We start from the raw sequence: 21,473 nt of genomic DNA, 5'->3' as shown, positions 1-21,473 counted from the left end.
CATTTCTCAGACATTATATGAAATTTCATAGTGCTCCAATTAATTAATTAATTAATTTGAACCACTTTATTTGAAAATCCTTAGTCATTTAACATCATGGTTCCTTGGAACTGAAAATTTGCTGGCTGAGAGACATAGTTAAGTGAAAGGTCATTGCTCCTGGGCCCTAGAGGGTAAGGGAGACTCTGAAAAGCAGAAGCAATCAGGCTATTTGTCTCTCTTGGGCCACAGCTGTAGGGTCATGACTTAGGCAACTGGCCTCCTGCCCTGTCGCTCTTGCTGCCCCTATGAATGTTCATCCTTGGGTTCTGGATCCTCTTTCCCTGGGGCCCAATCCTGCGGGGAGGCTCAGGCAGTCTGCAGCAGAGAAGCTCACCAGGGGACCGACCCATGGTGCCCCAGTGTTGTGAACCCCTGCCTTGGACAGTGCCACCATCCCTGTGTTCTGATTTATATAGCAATAGTTATTACGGCTTACAGTGACCCTTGAACAACATAGGGCTAGAGGCACCAATCCCTCATGCAGTCAAATATCCATGTGTAATTTTTGACTTCTCCCAAACTCAACTACTAATTGCCTACTGTTGATCAAAAGTCACACTGATAACATAAACAGTTGATTTTTTAAAAACCATTAAATCATAAGAATAAGACTAAATTCTCATAATAGAACAAGTTTGGGAAAAGAAAATGTTAGTAAGAAAATCAGAAGGAAAAGAAAATACATTTATAGTATCGTACTGTATTTATGAAAAAAATCCATGTGGAAGTGGACCCACATAGTTCAAACCCATGTTCCAGGGTCATCTACATATAACTTGTATTCACCTTCAACAACCTTATTAGGTAAATACTGTAATTTCCTTTTCCATTTTACAGAAGGAAACACTGAATCTAAGATTTTTTTAAAGATTATTTATTTATTCATTTGACAGAGAGAGAGATCACAAGTAGGCAGAGAGGCAGGTAGGAGAAGGGGAAGCAGGCTCCCTGCTGAGCAGAGAGCCTGATATGGGACTCCATCCCAGGACCCTGAGATCATGACCTGAGCCAAAGACAGAGCTTAACCACTGTTAAGCCACCCAGGTGTCCCTGAATCTAAGATTGTTTAATGAGTTATTTTTCTAACATCAAGTTGTAAATTTGTTGGAATAGAATTCCAAAGACAATTTGAAACTATAACACTACCAGTATCATCTGATATCCCCCAAAAAACATATTGGATGAACACATTTAAGTCAGCAAAGCAGATACAAGGTTTATGTATTATGATTTACATGTGCAGAAATTCAACTTCACACATTTTGTGCATGGCTTGGAGGATGAGAGGTTCTATATAGGCTTTCTCTCATCTCACCATGCCACTATTCATGGTCTTTGACCCGCCTTGTGCTGCTATTCAGTTCTTACAGTTAAAGTGGGCCATTAGGCATAGCTTACCTCAAGTTTCAAATTCTCAAAATAGCTTAAACGTCTATATTCTCAAAGCAAGAGCTTTATTTATTTATTTTTTTTCTCTTGAGCAAGAATATTTATTCTTTTATTTTTGGTCTATTTGAACATGATTATAAACAGCTGGAATCCTTGGTCTCTTCTCTGAATTTAACAAATAGATTAGTACATTCCTAAAGCTGCTAAATTTCAATTCTTCCATCTTTACACCAAGCAAAATAACATCTCTACTCCATGTCTAACAGAAATTTCCTTTATTACACAACCCACATGACTCCTCTGAGTAAACTACTTTCTAGATCCTCTGCTATTTGGAATGCTGGGATATACTAGTATTTTTCCCCCCTCCTTAAAGCTAAGATTATTTTCAAAGTTCCCTTTTCTCCCCACTTATTTAAGAGTAAAAATTGTGTAGTGATTTATTTTTTTCTCTGCTGAAGTAAAATACACTTATCCTTAATTGTTTAATAGCTTGAGATGTGCAGAGCAAATAATATTCACAATCACAATAAATACTTTGAATTAAAAATTCATTGGGCAATGTTTCAAAATAACTTCTATACTTACGGACTACTTTTCTTTCAGTATTTTGCCTTCTCTCTAAATATTAGAGGATCCATAATTCTGTGTTTGGTTGTATTTGAAATTTTCTCTCAGTTTTTATTTGTTGTAATTACTGTTCATTTAAAACAAGTCCCCGCTAGTGTGGAAAAAGTGGGGTGCTGAATGTTAGAAAATGCTTGTCTCCCCATACTTTATATCCAACACACAGCTTTTGGATCTAGATGCAAATACTAATATTGCCTGTTACTTTCAACAACCACTTTGCAAGAAGGGAGTGTTATCTGTTCTTGATGTTCTTCCCAGTGAATAATCCTTAAATGTGATCAAGAACTCCCTGCAGCTTTTCTTATAGGTTGAGTCAGCTCAAAGCATCCTTATGGTTACTTGAAGACATCTAGTTCTGTAACTTCTAATTCTATTTCTGCATAAAATTATTCCCATCAGTCTACTGTCTTTTAGGAATTGCTCAAAAGTATATTTTCCTGGTGACATTTTGCCATTTTTTCTAGTGATGCAATCAATTGATTTATTCATTTTGAAATCCTTGTTTTTTTCTTTTTTCAATGAAGTTAGGGATAGAAGGGAGAAAAAATATTTGTACCCATTTTGCAATCCTGAACCATTCTCCAAATAATTTTATTTTTATTTTCTAAAACACAGATTTAAAATATCTTGATTATTTAAAACCCTTGTTGACTGCCTATAAGCCCCACGGTAATAAGCAAATTTATTAACACATCACACAAGACCTCCATGATTCTCCAATGGCTTTAGCTTAAACTCTTGTCAGTCGCAACCCCCATCCTCTATTAGTGATAGCATGCTACAGAGTTTATAATTCTTAAAATCAATATACTCCTTCTCATCTTTTATGGCAATATTTTTTGCCTGCTCTTTGCCTGGCTTAAATTCTTTCAGGTTTTATGACACCACTATAATGCCAATCTGACATTATAGAAAGAATTCTTTGACTTTTCCCTCAACCTAATGAGATTTCTTCTCTGCAATTTTAACATCTTAGGCATATATCTATTTCAAAGCTTGTTATTACATTATGTTGCAATTTTTCACATATATGTCTCCTTACTAGGCTGCTAGTTCCTTAAACAAAGGCTATACCTTAGCTGTCTTCATAGTTTCAGTGCCTCGAGTCTTACAATATATATGCTAAAATATTACTAAATAATTCAATGAACCATGACATAATCACAAAATATTGCATATATGGTAATAATATCAACACACGAGGATACAATAACAATATCTCAGCAACAATTGATTTCAGAAAGACTATGTCTTACCAAAATTAATCATAGAAGCTTCACTTTAGGTCAGTCTCCACTTCTGGTTTTTGTGGAGACATAAAATAACGTTTGATCAAATCTGAAAAAGAAAATTAAATCATTCTGATGAGGTATCTTTACCAATTAGAATAGCCTAAACATCTTTCATCTTTGTATATAAATATTCCTAAAATTTAGTTATCTTATTCCTCTTCTCTGGAATGTCTTTGAATTTCCTTCTTCTAGTCCACTGCTTTATATAGGTCTTATTAAAGCAAAGAAGAAGCAACTAAATGCTCTCTCTCTCTCTCTATATATATATATAGATAGATAGATAGATACCTTGTTAAAACAAAACAAAAACCAAAAATACTAAAAAAAATATGTATTTTAAGGTTTAATATTACCCTATAAAATAAATAATTTTTCACTGATAAAGATCACACTTTCCATTTTATAAATAGCTAAATATTATTTTTCCCAATCAACTATGGAACTACATTTATCTAAAGTTTGTTTTTGTATTCTTACTAAAGTTTTTAATTCTCCTCTGCCAGAGAACCTCTTACCTAAGGAAATATATCTATTTATCTATTAATTGAATATCAATCTCTTATGAAAAAAAAATTTTTGTCAGTGATGACTAATGTTTTGGAAGTTAAGAAGGATAAAAAAGCAAAATATACTTGGAGATAATGTCCTTGAAATACAGATTACTTAGGGACCATGTATTAATATTATATGGGAGTCTTCTCCCAGATCCATTAATAAAATTGAAATTTTAACATATTAAAATCAATTAGGCAATTGATTAGCATCCTCATGACCAGAATAAAACTTTTCCTTATATTTCATGGCATATGTATTTTAGAGTTAACTGTATCCATCAATAAAAATAATCATCTCAAATTTTAAAAATCTCAACATTTTGTCCTAATCATTTTCATAATAAACTCAATGTAGAAGATTAGCTTGTTCATTTCTTCTGTCAAATTCAAAAGGTAAACTCAAAGAAGTATCAACTGGTAAATGCAGCATAATTTCAGATGCAAACGATAACTGAGATTATTAGTCATGGAACTGAGAAGATTAGCTTCTCAAAGTATATATACATATCTAATATTGTGTAATTTTGTGCTGACATGAAACATTTATTGACAAGGAACAGCTTTTATTTTCTTCATATGGTTTTTAAATGTTACAATCTTTGAGCAACATGAACATTTTTAGTCAAAGTTTTGATATAAAATTCACTACAGTTAGGGGCGCCTGGGTGGCTCAGTGGATTAAGCCGCTGCCTTCGGCTCAGGTCATGATCTCAGTGTCCTGGGATCGAGCCCCGCATCGGGCTCTTTGCTTGGCAGGAGCCTGCTTCTCTCTCTCTTTCTCTGCCTGACTCTCCGCCTGCTTGTGATCTCTCTCTCTGTCAAATAAATAAATAAAATCTTAAAAAAAAAAAAATTCACTACAGTTACAACAGAGGTCTTATACATGACAACAAGCAAAGGAGAATGTGAGCCTGATGGTAAAGAAATTCAATGGAATTTTGAGGGCCCCCTCTACTCTGTTGGATGTTGAACCTTTGTGTTGGGCAAACAGAATTTTATCCATAGTGCAAATACCAAGATCTAACAATTCCATAAGTGCTTATCCTGTGTCCAGTTATGGTTTAAGTGCTTTCAGATATCAGTTCATCATTAGAATCGTATTCATTTTTAGGGGTGTCTGGGTGGCTCAGTGGGTTAAAGCCTGCCTTCAGCTTGGGTCATGATTCCAGGGTCCTGGGATCAAGCCCCGTATGGGGCTTTCAGCTCGGTGGGGAGCCTGCTTCACCCCTCTCTCTGCCTGCCTTTCTGCCCACTTGCAGTCTCTCTCTCTCTGTTAAATAAATAAACAAAATCTTAAAAAAAATCATATTCATTTTTAAAATATGAGTTGAAGTAACTATTTTTTTCAGGGAAGGGAATTAATGCGCACAGAGTTAGACAGCCAAGTTAATGGTAGGGTCGGGGATTTGAAGCAGCTAGGGACTCTGTTTCTAGAAAAGTGCTCTTATACTTTGAGCCATACTCTCTTTCCAATCTATAGATGATACAGATTAATAAAAAGAGATACATTAAGAGAAACAAATAAAACCTCATTTAAATTTCTCACTATCTAATTAAAGGATTGAATAAAAGGAAACACACTGCAATCAGATTAATCAAAATTTAGACAATTAATAGGGAGATTTTATATATAGCTATACACACACTAACACATACATATAGTTCAAAAATTTATTTTGGAAACTTTAAATTTCTTTCTTCTTAAATTAAAAATACCACAAGACTGCCAATATGCTCCTGATTCCAGCTCGCAGATGTGAAAGTTAACAGTGATGTCTGGTAATTTGTTTCTCTTACTTATGAAGAGTGAAGAAATTTGTCTATATCCACATCATAATAAATTCCTTTTACCTAAGAACATAAGTTACAATGGTAAACTGAAATTATTGAAAAAATGTAGAAATGTTTACCCTATTATCTTCAAGTGAACTTTTTTATCATTCAGATGTCTATTGATCTAAGATTTTATTTTCTTCAACTAGACCAATGCTTTTCAATTTATACATGGAATCACGTAAGTATAACATAGTGCTATGTCTAAGTACACTGGGGTAACGTGGCACAGATTTTGAGGCAATTATATGTAGTTTAGTAAAAAAATACTTCGCTCGCTATTATATTAATAGAGAAGGAAAAGTGAAGCACAAACTTTTGAATGTGTTTCATACTGAATCAGATTGCAATTTCAAAAAAATTCACATTTGAAATATGATTATTTACACATTTCATATATATACTTTTTAAATGAAAATTTTGTAAATATATATTTTTAAATGTAACAAATAGAAGAAAATCCAATTATAACTCTGATAAAACAGCAATAATAAATTATCATTAACCACACTTCTTAAAGGAAAATTGCTGCTTTGAACTTTGTCAGTAAATATGAACCTGTATTCTACACTGTTCTTGAAAATTTCATTACATTTAAATGTCAGTGAAGAATATATGTTAATGATTAGTATCATTCAAAAAATTTCAAGAAATAATTTAAAGAAATTCAGTTTTCAATTTCCTTTTAACTCAATACCTTTATATAAAACTCTACTTTTGTCAAAAAAGAAAAAAAGAGAGAGAGAGAGAGAAAGAAGGAAGGCAAGAAAGCTGTGTTTTGATGAACACTCTCCTGATTAAAAAATGATGAGACTTGGGTGGCTGATCATATTTTGATAACATTTAATACAGAATTTAGATCTATAGGCAGGCTTGTATATAAGAGAACTTTTCCTTTACACTCTTCTGTTATTGCCCTTCAAATGCACACACACACACACACACACAAACACACACTAGTTTTTCTATAATTTTAACTATTTCTCCATAATATCTTATTCATCTTCAAATTACTAATATATCGTTTTGAGTAATTTATTCATAATAGTTTGTTTCAGAAGTTATGTGGAGAATGCACAATGTTCTCTATTCAATAAAACTAGAGCTTTAACTGAGCAGTACACAATCATAGCTATAGATTCATCAATATCCAAGAAAAACATTACGGGTTTAATAAACTTCAGGGTAGTGTCTCTCTCATTGACCCATCACCAATACATTAACTCATATGGTCATGTAAAAGTGACACCTTTCCTTTTTCCATTGATTCATTGGTCCCAAACAAACACAAACACTGACATTTTTATTATGATCATTACTGACCTAAGCCATGGAATATTCTGACAATGCAAGCCAATCAAAATAAGTCAGTATTAGATTTCTGTCAAATTGAAAATGCAATATTCACATTTTAAAGTTTCATAAAATTCCTATTAACTTTGAAAATTTTATAGGCACATGAAATCATTTTCTAGAATATGTAAAATGTATTGAAGCAAAAAGTAAACACATACAGGATGAAGCTAGAAAGCCAAATAAAACTGGAAACATAGATGAAGAGCCTGAAGGTTTATTTTCTTATTTTGACCAAAAAAAGCAGAGAAAATTAGATTTATATAAATATGTAGCAATTTTTGAAAACTTATTTTCTTACATCTGATTGCATTGCATTATGTGTTCAAGGAAGTTCAGTTCTAGTATGACCTCTATTAAATCTCAAAACATCCAATTGTTTTCAATGTCACCATTGTTTTCTTTCCCTAGGAATTTATGAGGTTTTTTTTTTTTTTTAACATGCTGTCCATTCTTTACAAGATTTCTAGTGTTATATAACTCTAAAATATCATAAATGGATGAAAGATTGGAGATTATCTCACTTTCCTTTAACAACTACAGACTTATATTGAATTGATATTTGGTTTAGACTCTCTCAATCTACAGTTATATTCAAATTGTAGATAGATATCTTTCCCTTCCTGAGAATGAATGCAAGTTGTTAGTGCAGGAAACAGATGTCAAAAAAAATTGTTCATCTCAAAACACTGTGAAAAACTCTAACTTGTGTTCTACTATAACAATATGCAAGGGATATTTAATCACTCTGTTCTGTGTGATGTCAGCTGAGAAGGAAGGAGATGGAGCAGAGTAAGGTTATGTGACCCATGTCACCAAAGGAGAGGAAGCATTGCATTGATGAATCAAGAAATAATCACTGTCTTCTGAGTCTTCTGGTCTCTGCAGATGTCTGGTCTATATGATCACCAAATTTGTTTCAGACATATGCTATGTTCTATAGCTTGGGAAACTCATGATTCTAGAAGATATCCCCAAGACAGGAGCAATAAATAAAATCCTTGAATGTGGCACTCCTTCCTCATTCTATTGACCTTTCCTCCTTGAGTTTTTGGGAGTTTGATTCAGGTAGAGGGACTCTTGACACAAACTTCTGGTTACCTAAGACATTTATACTTTTCCCATACATCCCCAGCCTGAAAAATAAGCTTTTCTTTTTCTCTTCCATTATAGTTACTGAATATATAATGATTTCTATACAACGTATGATCTTTACATTATTGAAGAAATGCTGGGATTTGAGTTGGTTAAGTTTGGCAGTTGTTATGAAAGCCAAGGGAACCCTAGAGATGAAGAATTAAAAGGTATTGAACACAATTGCTTTCACATGCCAAGATATCATTTCTGTTCAGGTATAATCAGAACTTTTCTTAGAAATTGCTTGAGGATTCACAGAAAGTTGGCAATGAAACTTCAGTCTGGTATGCCAATATCATTGCTTAATCCATACCATGATTGCTGATTTTACTGAAAGTTTTCTTACTTCAAGGAGCTATTAGTACTACTGCAGACCTGTCAAGGCACATAGAAGGGAGAGGAGTACAGGTAAAATAGTAAGTAGGGGTTATTTGTGCAAAGTCTAACATTTTCTGATAAGGAGTTTAGATTTTACACAATTTTGTGTAGGTTAGTTAGTCTTTCCATTTCCTCATACTTCCCATATGGGTAATATGCTATAGGGATTGGACAGAAGTTATTGCAATAATGTTCAGAAGAAAGGAAAATAGTGAAAAAATAGTGGCCTAGACAAATATGAAAATAAGTTAAAGGAAGTTGTGATAGTTTTTCTAACATACACTTTGGTAAAGAAGACACATTTTAGAATTGTATAAATAATGCTGTGGAAAGAAAGTGAAGAAGGATGGTTTCAATGTTTTGTCCATCCAGTGAATGAATGGTAGAGCTAGTTGATTATGAGTGAGGTTGGAATGAAGACTTGCTAAGACACATATGCCTCTTCAACATTCAAGTGGAGATATCAATTTATATAACTAGGTCTTGACAGAATTACAAAAGCTTCTAAAGTTATTTTCCTCTTAGGAAAGACTTAGATACATAATAGAAACTTGATTGCTGACCTCAATTCTCATCTTAACCCTTAGCGACATACTGTAATCTATTGAAAAATGAGTTTGAAAACTATTTACTCTATTCTTATTGGTAAGTTATTTTCATAAAAGGCTTACAAACAGTTCTAGAAAATAAAAGGACTATCTTTATTTTTACCAAGAAACCTATGGGTTTTTTAAAGTCATATATATTTCTTTAAAGGCAGCCCAAGCACTCATTGAAGAATGAATGGATAAGCAAAAAGGTATAAATATACAGTGTAATATTATTCAACCTGAAAAGGAAAGAAAATTTTACTATATTGAAATTTGAGAACATTATGCTAAGCGAAAGAAGCCAGTCGGTAAAGAACAAATATGTATTTTTCCACTTATAAGGTACTTACAGTAGGCAAATTTATGGAAACATACAGTAAAATAATGGTTTTCAGGGGTTGGGAGGAGGGAAACTTTGTTTAAACAAAACAAAGTTTCAGTTTTACAGCATGCAAAGGGTTCTGGAGATAACTGGTGCTGATGGTTGGACAACATTATTAATATGTCTAATACCACCATATGCTTAAAAGTGGTTAAGATGATAAATTTTATGTTAACTGTTTCACAAAAAAAGATGGAAAAAATTTAAAAAGAATAAAAAACAGAAAGGAATGCCTGCAACAGAAAGATGCCATATGTTTATTTTTAGAAAGTCTATACATTTGAAATGATTTTCAAATGACTTTTACTGGTATTTTAGAAGGCCAAGAAAATCACAAAATGAATAAATTAATATATTTAATATATTTAGTAAGACTAAACTGTTTCTTACACATATATAAGGTGTTATTGGTTAATAGTAGAGAGGGGTAATACAGTGGTTGATTTGTATTAAAAAAAACCTTTAAGTATAAAATACTGTATATAACACATACAATATAGACAGATACAAGGACTTGTATATATACATACATATGTTTTAATATGTAAGGCTTATTTTTTAGGTATGGCTTTATTTTTATTTTTACTTTTATTTTATTTTGCCCTCATGGACAAGGAGATAGCTGCTATAGAAAATTTAGTTTTCAGTTTTTGCTCCCAGTTTCCAAGAGGAAGGAGCGTATCATGCCATGCAGGACCACATTGGGAAGCACCAGAATCAGTCAGGAGGCAGAAAGAGCAATAGGAAAATATGGACAAGAGATTGTACTGGGTTTTCCATGGTAAAGGCAAAGGGAAATCAGGGTAAGGGGCTTAGGTTTTCTAGTTTTGAATAATTTCAGTGGGTTCTGGAGTGGAGAGGCTGTCTTGAGTTATGTGATACCTGGCTGTGGGGTAATATTGGGTAAAGAGAGAATGCCCCAACCTGTAAGAGCTTGATTAAGCAGGTAATTGGCTACTGTGAGCTCGAGATTGGTTGATCTGCACTTTATACTTGTCATTCTTTTATCATTAGAAACACAATAAAAGAGCCAAAAGAGAAGAAAGACAGTTAACTCACAAAAATCTACAATGCAAGAGGAACTGAGGAGAGACACTGTTGACTGTTTGCTTTTTCATAGGGTGATTATTACTGAAAACCTATCCTGTCGCTGGAATAATATAAATTCTTTTAAAATACACTGAATATCTACCTGGTAGATATTCCAGGAACCATTATTTGCTAGAAACACAAAGATGAGTAAAATACTCTCTGACCTTCAGGAGTTTATAAGTGCTAGAAACCACCAATAACCAAACAGGTAATTACAATGATACTCAAGGCTTAAAATGACTTGTGTATTACTTGTTCATATTGTTGTTCAAGATCTTCAAAATCTATAGGGCTTTTCACAGCCTTGCTCTATGTAGCTTCTGTATTCTGGAATAAAATAAAAAAGTTCAACCCCAGAAACCTTGTAAAATTGCAAAATGGCTATTAAAGTTTTTACTCAGAATTGGCAGACTTGTCACTTCTGCTCTTATTTCCTTGCCCAAAACAAATCACAAACCTAGTCAGTTGTTAATGTAACAAAGCAATATAATTCTCCTGCTGGAAGAAAATAAAATTACAGAACAACAATCAGGAATACATATATTCTATATATATGTATACAGAATATATATGTTCTCCATATATAATTGAACAAGGAGGACCAGGCAGTAAATTGTTATTGAGGACAACAGTGGAGTACAACAAAGTCATTCATCAGTGGAAATACCTACTTGATTACTTTATGCCTCATTTTCCCTTCCAACAGTTAATGTTATAATGAACAGCACAATATATGTTCCTTTATAGGCCTGTACCAGAATTTTAGTGGGCTACAGCTGTGACCAGGGGTAGAATTTTGTAGTCTGATTTTGATCAAGTAGTTTTATTTTAAATCTGAACGACAGAGCACAGAGTTTTCTCTTTCTCATGTTTCTGTTGTTTTTTTTCCAACTTTCTGAAATTTAGTACTTTAGTAGTGTGGAGTGTTGTGTCACATTTTTAAACTGCCTGTTCCTAATTTTGTCAGTTTCACCATTGGTTTTCTTGTTCTTTTTTGGCTTGTTAGCAGAAGTTCCTGTATGTTATAGATGTTCAACACTGTCACTTTTAGACACTAATTATCTTCTTCAAATGTCGTCTGTTAACTTTATCATCTGTAACATATCCCTTTCCTCACCCTCACATCCAGACAGCCACTGAGTATTGCTCCCTCTACTGCGCTATGTCTCTCAGATCTACACACTTCCACCCTTCCCCTCTGCCTCTGTGTTAATTTAGCTTTATATCACTTATTGCTGGACTATTGTACTAACTTCTTACATTTTTTGCAGTCCCATTCATACATCTTTGCTTTATTTTGCATAATAAAACCAGAGTAAAGGTACCGTAATACCATACTGTAATAATAAAGATACAACAACCATCATTTATTTAGCATTTACCATGACAAAACACTATTTTAAGTCCTCTACATGTATTTACTAATGCAATCTTCAAAACAATGCCTGTGGTTCATGTGCCATTAAGACTTTCATTAATATTTCAGTTGAGTACACTAAGTTTGAGGGCAGTGTAGCAACATGACTAATGCCAAGAACTCCAGCACCATACTGCTAGATACCACCATTTATTGTTTGTACACTGTCTCTCAAATTAAAATTCTAGTCATGTCATCCAACAAGTTAAAAAAGATTCATGTTTTGACGTTACTTATAAGGAGTTCCAAATTTCACCTCTCCGTATATTCTAGCCTGAACTTTTTGTATTTCTTTTTGTTTCTGAAACATCTATGTGGATAGGTGATTTTTCATGACCCCATGTTTTGGGTTTGTTGTTCTTTCTTCCTAGAATTATCCCTTCTTTCCCATATCCATCTGGCTAATGTTTATTTGGTAATCAGGCATTGAAGAAGTCACTTTCTTTGGAAAACTTCCCAATGTCTACAGGTGGTGTTCCTATGATACATGTTCATAGTATCTATCTTACCATAGAATAGATTTTACTGTATTTTAATTATTGACTGCCTTCCTTTCTGATATAGTAGGTTTTAAGCTTTGCAGAGACAAAGATCCCATTTTATTGTCACCTGTGATCCCCAAACACTATGCCTATCACATACTAGGGACTCAAGAAAAAAATTATGGAAAGAAAGAAGATTGAATAGGAAAAGAAGAAATCAAATCAAAACCAACTTTAAAATTACATAAATGACCTTAAAAGTTAATAAAAGTGTCTTCATCATGGAAAAGAGCCTTCTTAAAATGATAACAAAATCAATAACAACATGCACAAATGGTGAATAGGAGGAGATCCCACAGTAAGCATAGGGAAATGGTCTGCTGATGAAATGGACTTTCTGTTAGAGAATGCTCGTGCAAATTGTGTCTTTCCTGTTTTGTTTGTCTGACCTGGTTAAAAGACATCTGTCATGTGTGAGCTAGCCAAAGGCTATCAGCATATGCCATTTTCAAATTAGGGATAGGCTGCCAGGATCAGTTCTGGTCGTTTGCCCTTGCCAGCATTTTGTGAAATATATCCTTGTTTTCTCGTTAGAGTTGCCAGTCACCAGCCTGCTGTGAGCCAGAGACTGAATGGACTCCACCTGGGCCTCCGTGCTGCGTGCTTCCGGACCTGTCAGGTCTTCTTACCTTCTTTTAACATCTCTACTAACAGCACAGTGAGAAATAGCATAAATAACATTGGGTATGTTGGTCATTCTTTTACAATCTTGTTACTTAAAAACAAAACAACTATATTTAAAATGAAATGATTTGTCTCCAAGATTGACATAAATCTAGTAATAATAAAAGTTTCTTCTTTCTTTCCTCCCCTTCTTTCTTTCTTTCTTTCTTTTTCTTTCTCCTTTTTGTCAGGGGGCTCAGTAAGTCTGTTATAATGAAGAAAGGAGAGTTCAAATCCTAAGGGGATCTTCTGTCCTTTTCTCCAGGCAGGAAGCTTCCACATTTCTGATGACTGGTCATCCCCACATGCAGTTGTTACCCTAACCCTGCTGTGAATGTCAATGGGGGAAAGAGGGAGAGGAAGTTAGAGCCACTCAGCCTTGTATCCTCCAGCCAACAGCATCCTACTGCTCTGGATGTAAAACAAAATTAATTGTTCACAAAAGGAAATTTTCCAGTAACTTGGTTACAAACTTGTGATTCTTTCATAGAGTTTCAGGCTATCTTATTTTCTTTTTTCCCCAGCTTTACTGAGACATAATTGACATGTAAGATTGCATAAGTTTAAGGTATGCAATATAATAATTTGATATATGCATACATTGTTAAATGATTACCACCAGAAGGTGAGTTAACACATCTAACATCTTACCTAGTTACAACTATTATTTTTTTTAAAGATTCTACTTATTTATTTGACAGACAGAGATCACAAGTAGGCAGAGAAACAGGGTGAAGCAGGCTCCCCGCTGAGCAGAGAGCCTGACATGGGGCTATATCCCAGGACCCTGAGATCATGAGCCTAGCTGAAGGCAGAGGATTTTACCCCACTGAGCCACTCAGATGCCCCTAGTTACAATTATTTTTGTGTGTGGTGAGAACTTTGAAAATCTCCTCTCTCAGCAACTTTCAAATATATAATACAATATTGTTAACTATAGTCATCATGATGTATATCACCAGAACTTTTTTATCTTATAATTGGAAGCTTATAGCCTAACAAATATTTTTCTTTGTCATGTTCTTCTGTCTTTTTTGAAGGAGATAATTTTTGAAACACCTTTGAGAGGTTTTGTAAATAATGTATGACTTTTTAAGTCTTTATAAAAATTAATTAATTTCAAATTACTTTTGATATAATTATGCTTATTCTGTTGGACAATGCTTTTATGACATAAATCAAAACAATCTCCCACTAGAATGAAATAATCTGAAAGCAAATACATTGCAAATAAATAGTTCAATTTAAAATAGAAAAGCTTTCTTCGGATAAATGCCTAATAGTGCAATTGCTGAGTGATAGGGTAGTTTTATTTTTAAATTTCTGAGGAAACTCCATGGTGTTTTCCATAGTGGCTGCACCAGTGTGCATTCCCAACAACAGTGCAGGAGGGTTCCCCTTTTTCCACATCCTTGCCAACACCTTTTGTTTCCTGTGGTGTTGAGTTTAGCCATTTTGACAGGTGTGAAGTTAAATCTCGTTGTAGTTTTGATTGTTATTTTCCTGATGATGGGTGACATTAAGCATTTTTCCATGTACCTGTATAAGTGGAATTTCAGAAACAAAACAAATGATCATGTGGGAAAAAGAGAGAGACAAACCAAGAAACAGACTAACTATAGAGAACAAACTGATGGTTATCAGAAGGGAGGAGGTTGGGGAATAAGGTAAATAGGTAATGGGGTTACGGAGTGCACTTGTGATGCACTTGTGATTCAACTAAGTGTTGAATCACTAGATTATACACCTGGAACTAATATTACACTGTGTTAATGGGAATTTAAATAAAAAGTTAAAAAATAAATAAATAAAAACATTAAAAAATAAAGTAGAAAAGCATATGATTATCTTGATAAAGAAAAAGTACTTTATTCAACACCTATTCTTGATTAAATCTAAACATAGCCACAACTCGATACATTCTGTATTATAATAATGTGTAAATATTCAACTATCAAACTACATAATTAAAGTTTTGAATAAAGAAGTATTATCCTAAAATGTAGTGAAATAATGTATGGAGTTACATAATGAATGCAGTTGGCATTTGGTAAAACACAATAAACCAAACCTTTTTCAGAAAAAAAAAAAAAAAGAAGTATTATCCTTAGGGCACCTGCATGGCATAATCAGTTAAGTGGCTGACTCTTGGTTTTATCTTAGGTCACGATCTCAGTGTCCTGAGATTAAACCTGCATCAGGCTCTATCCTCAGTGCTGTCTTCTTGAGATTCTTTCCACCTGCCTTACTCTCCCCCTCTGCTCCTACCCACCCACCCCTGTCATGCATGCTTGTACTCTCTCTCAAATAAATAAAATAAAATCTTTTTAAAAAAGGAAATATTATTCTGTAATTCTAGGAAATCCAATTATAATCTATTGAGAAATAAGAAATAAGAAATTAATTTTTGTAGAAAAAGAGCTTCTGTAAAAATTAATGAAATAATTGAAATTCACTATTTATTCTTTTTATTTTTAATATAATTGAAATATAATAGTGAGAATATGGAAAAATCACTACCCCATACTCTATTTAAATACTGAGCTTGTTCTCAATCTCAGAGGCCATCAGTTGAAGAAGAGATCTGGCCCTCTTGAGAAAGAACCAGCAATGTGACTACAAGCATGTATAGACATGTGTGTATAATATACATTTTTTTTTTTCCTCCCCAACCTTTGCCAAAAGGGTCATGGAGTTATTTAGCAGAGCAACAAAACACTGAGGAAGGGAATATCCAGATCTTTTGAGGACTTTTTAGATTTAGGGATCTAAATTTTTGTGCCTGATTTTGTACCTGAGACCCAAAAATGCTACAGTTGGTCCCTTGGAATGTGGAGACCAGGTGATACATCTAATTCTGGCTCACATTCTTTTACTTTGAATTCTGTAATCCTTAGACCCATCTTGAGATTATTTTCCTAAACTTTTAACTTTCCATATATTATTATCTCAAGAGAATCAACCAGTTACATGTGGCAAGTTGTTTATATTGGAAAAGGGTTGAGTAAATTTGTGTTTGCGGGGGTTGTCACATACTCTGGAAATAAATTTGCCTTGACCGTTCACATTCACTTTGCCAATACCATTCTCTGAGGACTTGGGATCACAGGATCACATATAACATGGCCTCAGAGCCAGGGAATCACTTTACAATGAAGGCAAAATAATGAAGCGCACATGATCACGAGATCAACTCTTTCTGCCTAATATTACTCAGCTACTGACCTGACGATCTTTGAGATGGCCCTTTTAAAGGCACAGGAAAAGTGTTCCTTTGATGAATATATGATGTGTAAATGGGAAAATTTGAATGTGATATGATAGGGATATGGAATATGATGTGGAAATGGAAATGCTGCTGCTGCTTTGTTTCCAGTAACTAAAATACAAGATCTTGGGAATCAAAAAGTAGAATTAGAAATATTCCTTGTTTTCAGCATTTTCTTAATCCCATTTGGGGAATTTGGGATTTCATCTATGCAATTTTTAGTTTGTGGAATTAGAGATCTTTGTGTCCAGAGGTAGAATACTTTCACCAGAAAGCACAAGGTCTCCAGTATGTGAAACATTATAACACCTCCCTCCTCACTGTGGGCTCCTCATGCTGAAAGGTCAGGATCCAAAGAAAAGATACCTTATCCCAGAAGAGTTAATTGAACATTATTTACTTGAGATGCTAAGATTACTGCTGGATAATCAGGGCAGTGAAAAGACTGTCTGGAATTCAGGGACTACTGGGGGTACTTATTTGTGCTACCATTCCTTGTGATAGCTGTCATAGGTGCTTTCTGCGATCACTTCCCAAATACATTTTCTGCACCTAACTCTCTACTTTAGGGTCTTTCTTTGGGGGAACTCCGGTAAAGAAGTGGATAACAATAATTCACTATGCTGCAGAGGATGCTCACAACCCCTTTAATAGTTGGCACATCCACTTCCCCAGCTGCTATAGAGTTTGACTGCTAACAGCCCTGCTTTCTTGGGAGCCTTGCCACTCTTCTCATCCAACAGAGGGAAGCTATCTCGCTCTTGCCATGGACCTCAGTAAATGACTTGGCCTTAAGGTAGGATAAACTGTGTTGTATAATTTTTGTTCTAGAACCTTTTTGCAGTATTAGACTAAAGCTAGTCTTCAGAGGAGTCATAGGCTTGTTTGCTTAGCATTCCTCTCCTTTCCCCTGCTACTGCTTTATCCCTCACACTGTCCTCCGTGCATTTCTTTAAACAATCACTTGAGTAGATGAAAAAACAAATGCTATCACAGGCTTTGCATCTTGAGAAGCTGACCTAAACCACATGATACCTTATCTGAGTAAAGCCTTTATGTATGTGGGAACTCCAGACACTAGATAGACTGCGTACGTAGGAAGGAAGAAAAGGACTCCTTAGGAAAGCAAGTGCAGTTAGAAATTTTCTGTTCCACATAAAGGAGGCTTATGTCTGCCATTTCAAGGTGTTAAATCCTAAGGGGAAGCAATGACCTAATCTCCAGAGAGTTTTGAAGGATTCAAAAGCAGAAGGACTTCTGTGTATGTTTACAAAGCTGCAAGACTGCAGTAAGAAATGGCTATGTAGTATTAGTATAGGAACTTGAGTAGGTGCACAGGATTTCTGGGTTGCATCTTTGGGGTGAATCAAAGGATGATTCCTTTACACTAATATGAGGTGATGATCCTTGCATTTTAGAGTTCTGTGAACCACCGCATAGAATAGAAACTATAGAATGTTTCCTTGTGTATAAGACAATATAACATAAGTATAATGTAAACCAAGCATAACATAGAGAACCATTGGAACCAAAGAGACCTCATGGAAGAAATCAAAGACCTTTACCAAAGTGACTCACATGAAATGAAAAACTAAAGGCCAGAAGAAGCAGTTGAGGTCAGACTAATAGATGACACCTGAGGATCATGACCGGCCCTCCCTGGAAACAGTTTTGCCTGTTGAAACACCCATCTTCATTGAAACAAAACTTTGGAGAAAAACAGAATTTCCCTAATTTTCACTGATCTGTAAAAGGAATTAATGGACTTTATTTTAATCAAAGATCATCATCATAAGATACATATCTCTAATACTCTAATTAATCTATAATATAAATAGTTGCTTTAAATGAAATACTTTAAATGAAATACTTTAAATGAAATACTTTAAATGAAAATAAAACTCAGCCAACTTAAAGTTTTAACCTCTATTGTTGTAAAGCTGGTGATGGCAAGTAATAGCAAAATGCAAAAAAAAAAAAAGTGATAGAACTTTGGTCAGTATTTATAACAAATGTTTTCAGAAATACATGCTTTAAATGGGCAAATAGCTGTATTTTTAGAAAGCAAATGTTACTTAGAATCTGAATAAATAAAGTTTCCCCAAAGAAAAAAAATCTTTTAAATTTCTATTGTGATTTATTATTTAAAATTTATTCAATATTTGCTGATTGAATCCCCACTAAAAGTAATAGTTGAAATGTCAGTTATTCACTTTATTTGGATGAAGAACTGGGACTTGATTCTAGGAAAATTATACATGTTATTTGATATGATTGTTAAATTCTACACTTAAGATTCTCCACTTTCTATTCAAACTCTATTGGTCTTTCTGATATACTGTAGCTTTTGCTCTATCACCATATTATTTTGTGTGAGTAGTAAATCGCTTGGAAAAATGGATATCATGTACAAGTATAGCATAACTCTTCCTCAAATAAATTTAGTCAGAATATACTAAGGGAGATTATAACAGCTAACACAAAGTAATTACATTTTGTTTTCCTTTGGAATTTAAAGTTTTGCTATTTTGAATACAACCTCATGGGAAATTTGGTTTTCAAAATTAAGGCTATTGTTACTTTGGGTTCTTATAAATAGACTGTAATTATATAAAGATATATTAGTCCAGAAACATATTTTAAATTAAATATTAATTTAACAAAAATGGTAATTACTCTTCAACAAGAGACCAATCAAGTTTCTTTGTTTCACGAAGAAAAAAATCAAGGATTTATATGTAAGAAAGTTTTGTGCTTCATCTAGCCAGAGAACTTTATTTTGAAGATCAAGATGCAAAGGAGCACCTGGGGGGCTCAATCAGTTGCATCTGACTTCAGCTCAAGTCATGGTCTCAGAGTACTGGGGTCCTGGAATTGAGCCCTGTATCCCATTGGGCTCTCCACTCAGCAGAGAGTCTGCTTCCTTCTCTCTGTCCCTCCCTCTACTTGTGCTGCTCTCTCTCTTTCTCTCAAATAAAATCTTAAATAATAAATAAATAAATATCAAGATGCAGAAATCCTAAGATTGAAATTTCTCACTTCTATAATTAGTTTATAGTAGATTTAGGAATTCTCAGGGATTTTTCCACCAGACCATGCTGAGAATAGTGAGAATCTTAGATTTTTTATATGCCTTGGACTTCAAGGTGCTTGACTTCCCATTTAATGACTTAAATAGTAACTATTAAATAATTAATACTTAAATAATTAATCTCACCTTTAGTCAGTTTACAATAATAACATGTATAATACCTTAACATTATCGCATTGTGAACATTTACTATGGAAATGGAAAAAATAAAGTCAAATTGATTAAAAAATATATAAAACCAGACATAAACAATGTTGAGAGACTTTTAGAGTAATTAGTGCTGTACAGGAATTATTTTAGTAGTTTTATAACACACTTATTGGAAACTACACCAAAAAAAAATACTATGCAGTGTAATTACATTATAAACTACATGAACTTTATCCTTTGACAGAACAACTTCCAGAAATAGCTCTTCAAAAAACTTCTAAGTTAACAGGGTTATTTTCTATCTGAAATTATTCATCATGTCTGAGAAATAACTGATAGGTTTTTAAAACTGCAGTTATTTTAGATGATATTAGTAAGGTGCTTTTAAAAAAAATTATTGAGAGGGAGATTGAGAGAGTACACACTCACACTCATAGATGTGCAATTTGGGGGAAGGGCAGAGGAAATGGCAGAGAGAGAAACAAGCAGCCCCCCAACGTGGGGTTCAATCTCATGGCCCCCAGATCATGACCTGAGTAGAAATCAAGAGTCAGAGACTTAACCAACTGAGCCACCCAGGCACCCATGTAAGATTTTTTTCGAATTACAATTCATGGTATATTTTGTTTATCTGGTACTTCTTAAGGCAGTGATAAGTGTAACCTTTTTAAATTACTGTATTTATCTTATATTAAGTAATATTGGCCTTTACTCCTGTAGGCTTAAGGTATAATAATAGTAACAAAAATTGATAGCATACATCATAATCATGACTAGAATGGAGTGGAATAAAAAAGTATGAATTATATTTCTATGCTTTACAAAATGTTAGGAGTTGGAATATTAAAGAGAAAAAAAAGTAATAGGATTTCCTACACTGATCTGGAAGTTCCGATGGTTTGTAAATATTAAAGGTTTAAAACTGAAATTCATTAATTTTCTGTATACCAATTTCTCTGTGTGACAGAAACAGAATGTTTGATGGACTGCTTAAATCACTTCATTCACCACTGAACTGAAACTAAGAAGAAACATCTGTACTGTACAAAGTGACATGACTCGAACATTTCAAGAATAGAAATGAAAATGAAATGGGTAATTCGTCATATCAAAACCAAAAAGTGAATTTATCTGTACAATATAATTATTTTAATTGGTGTTAGTTGAAAATGAGGACTAAATTTCCCAATCATATTAAATTACTACTAGTTAATTATGGGAAAGTGCAGAGAAATTTTAACCCCAACAAACATGATTGCACCTGCAGCGCTGTTTATGTAAATTCATGCTTTTGAAACATCAGCTTCAAATCCTATCCACTGGGAAAGAAATGATATAGTAAAACTATTATTTGATATGTGAGTATATTAGTGTTTCAAAGCAAGTTTTCCTTCTGTTTTATTTTTAAAACTTTATTCAGTTTTTAAAAATGTATCTTTTATATTCCTATGCTATTATATGTATTGGTATCAAAGTGATTTACACAATTAAAAGTTGCAAAAAACTAAAAAAAAAATTTCCAAAAACTTATTATATTAAGAGTATTATACAATTATAGTATTTAAGCCAAAAATAATTCTCTTTGCATTTAAAGTAAGTTCTATTCTACTTGTTATAATTTCTTCTATTTCTGATACTAATTGCCATTTTTAGACCTTTTGTTTTGAGAT

The sequence above is a fragment of the Neovison vison genome, chromosome 6, assembly GCF_020171115.1.
Source record: "Neovison vison isolate M4711 chromosome 6, ASM_NN_V1, whole genome shotgun sequence".
NCBI lineage: Eukaryota > Metazoa > Chordata > Mammalia > Carnivora > Mustelidae > Neogale > Neogale vison.
Note: the sequence above shows the minus strand (reverse complement) of the source record.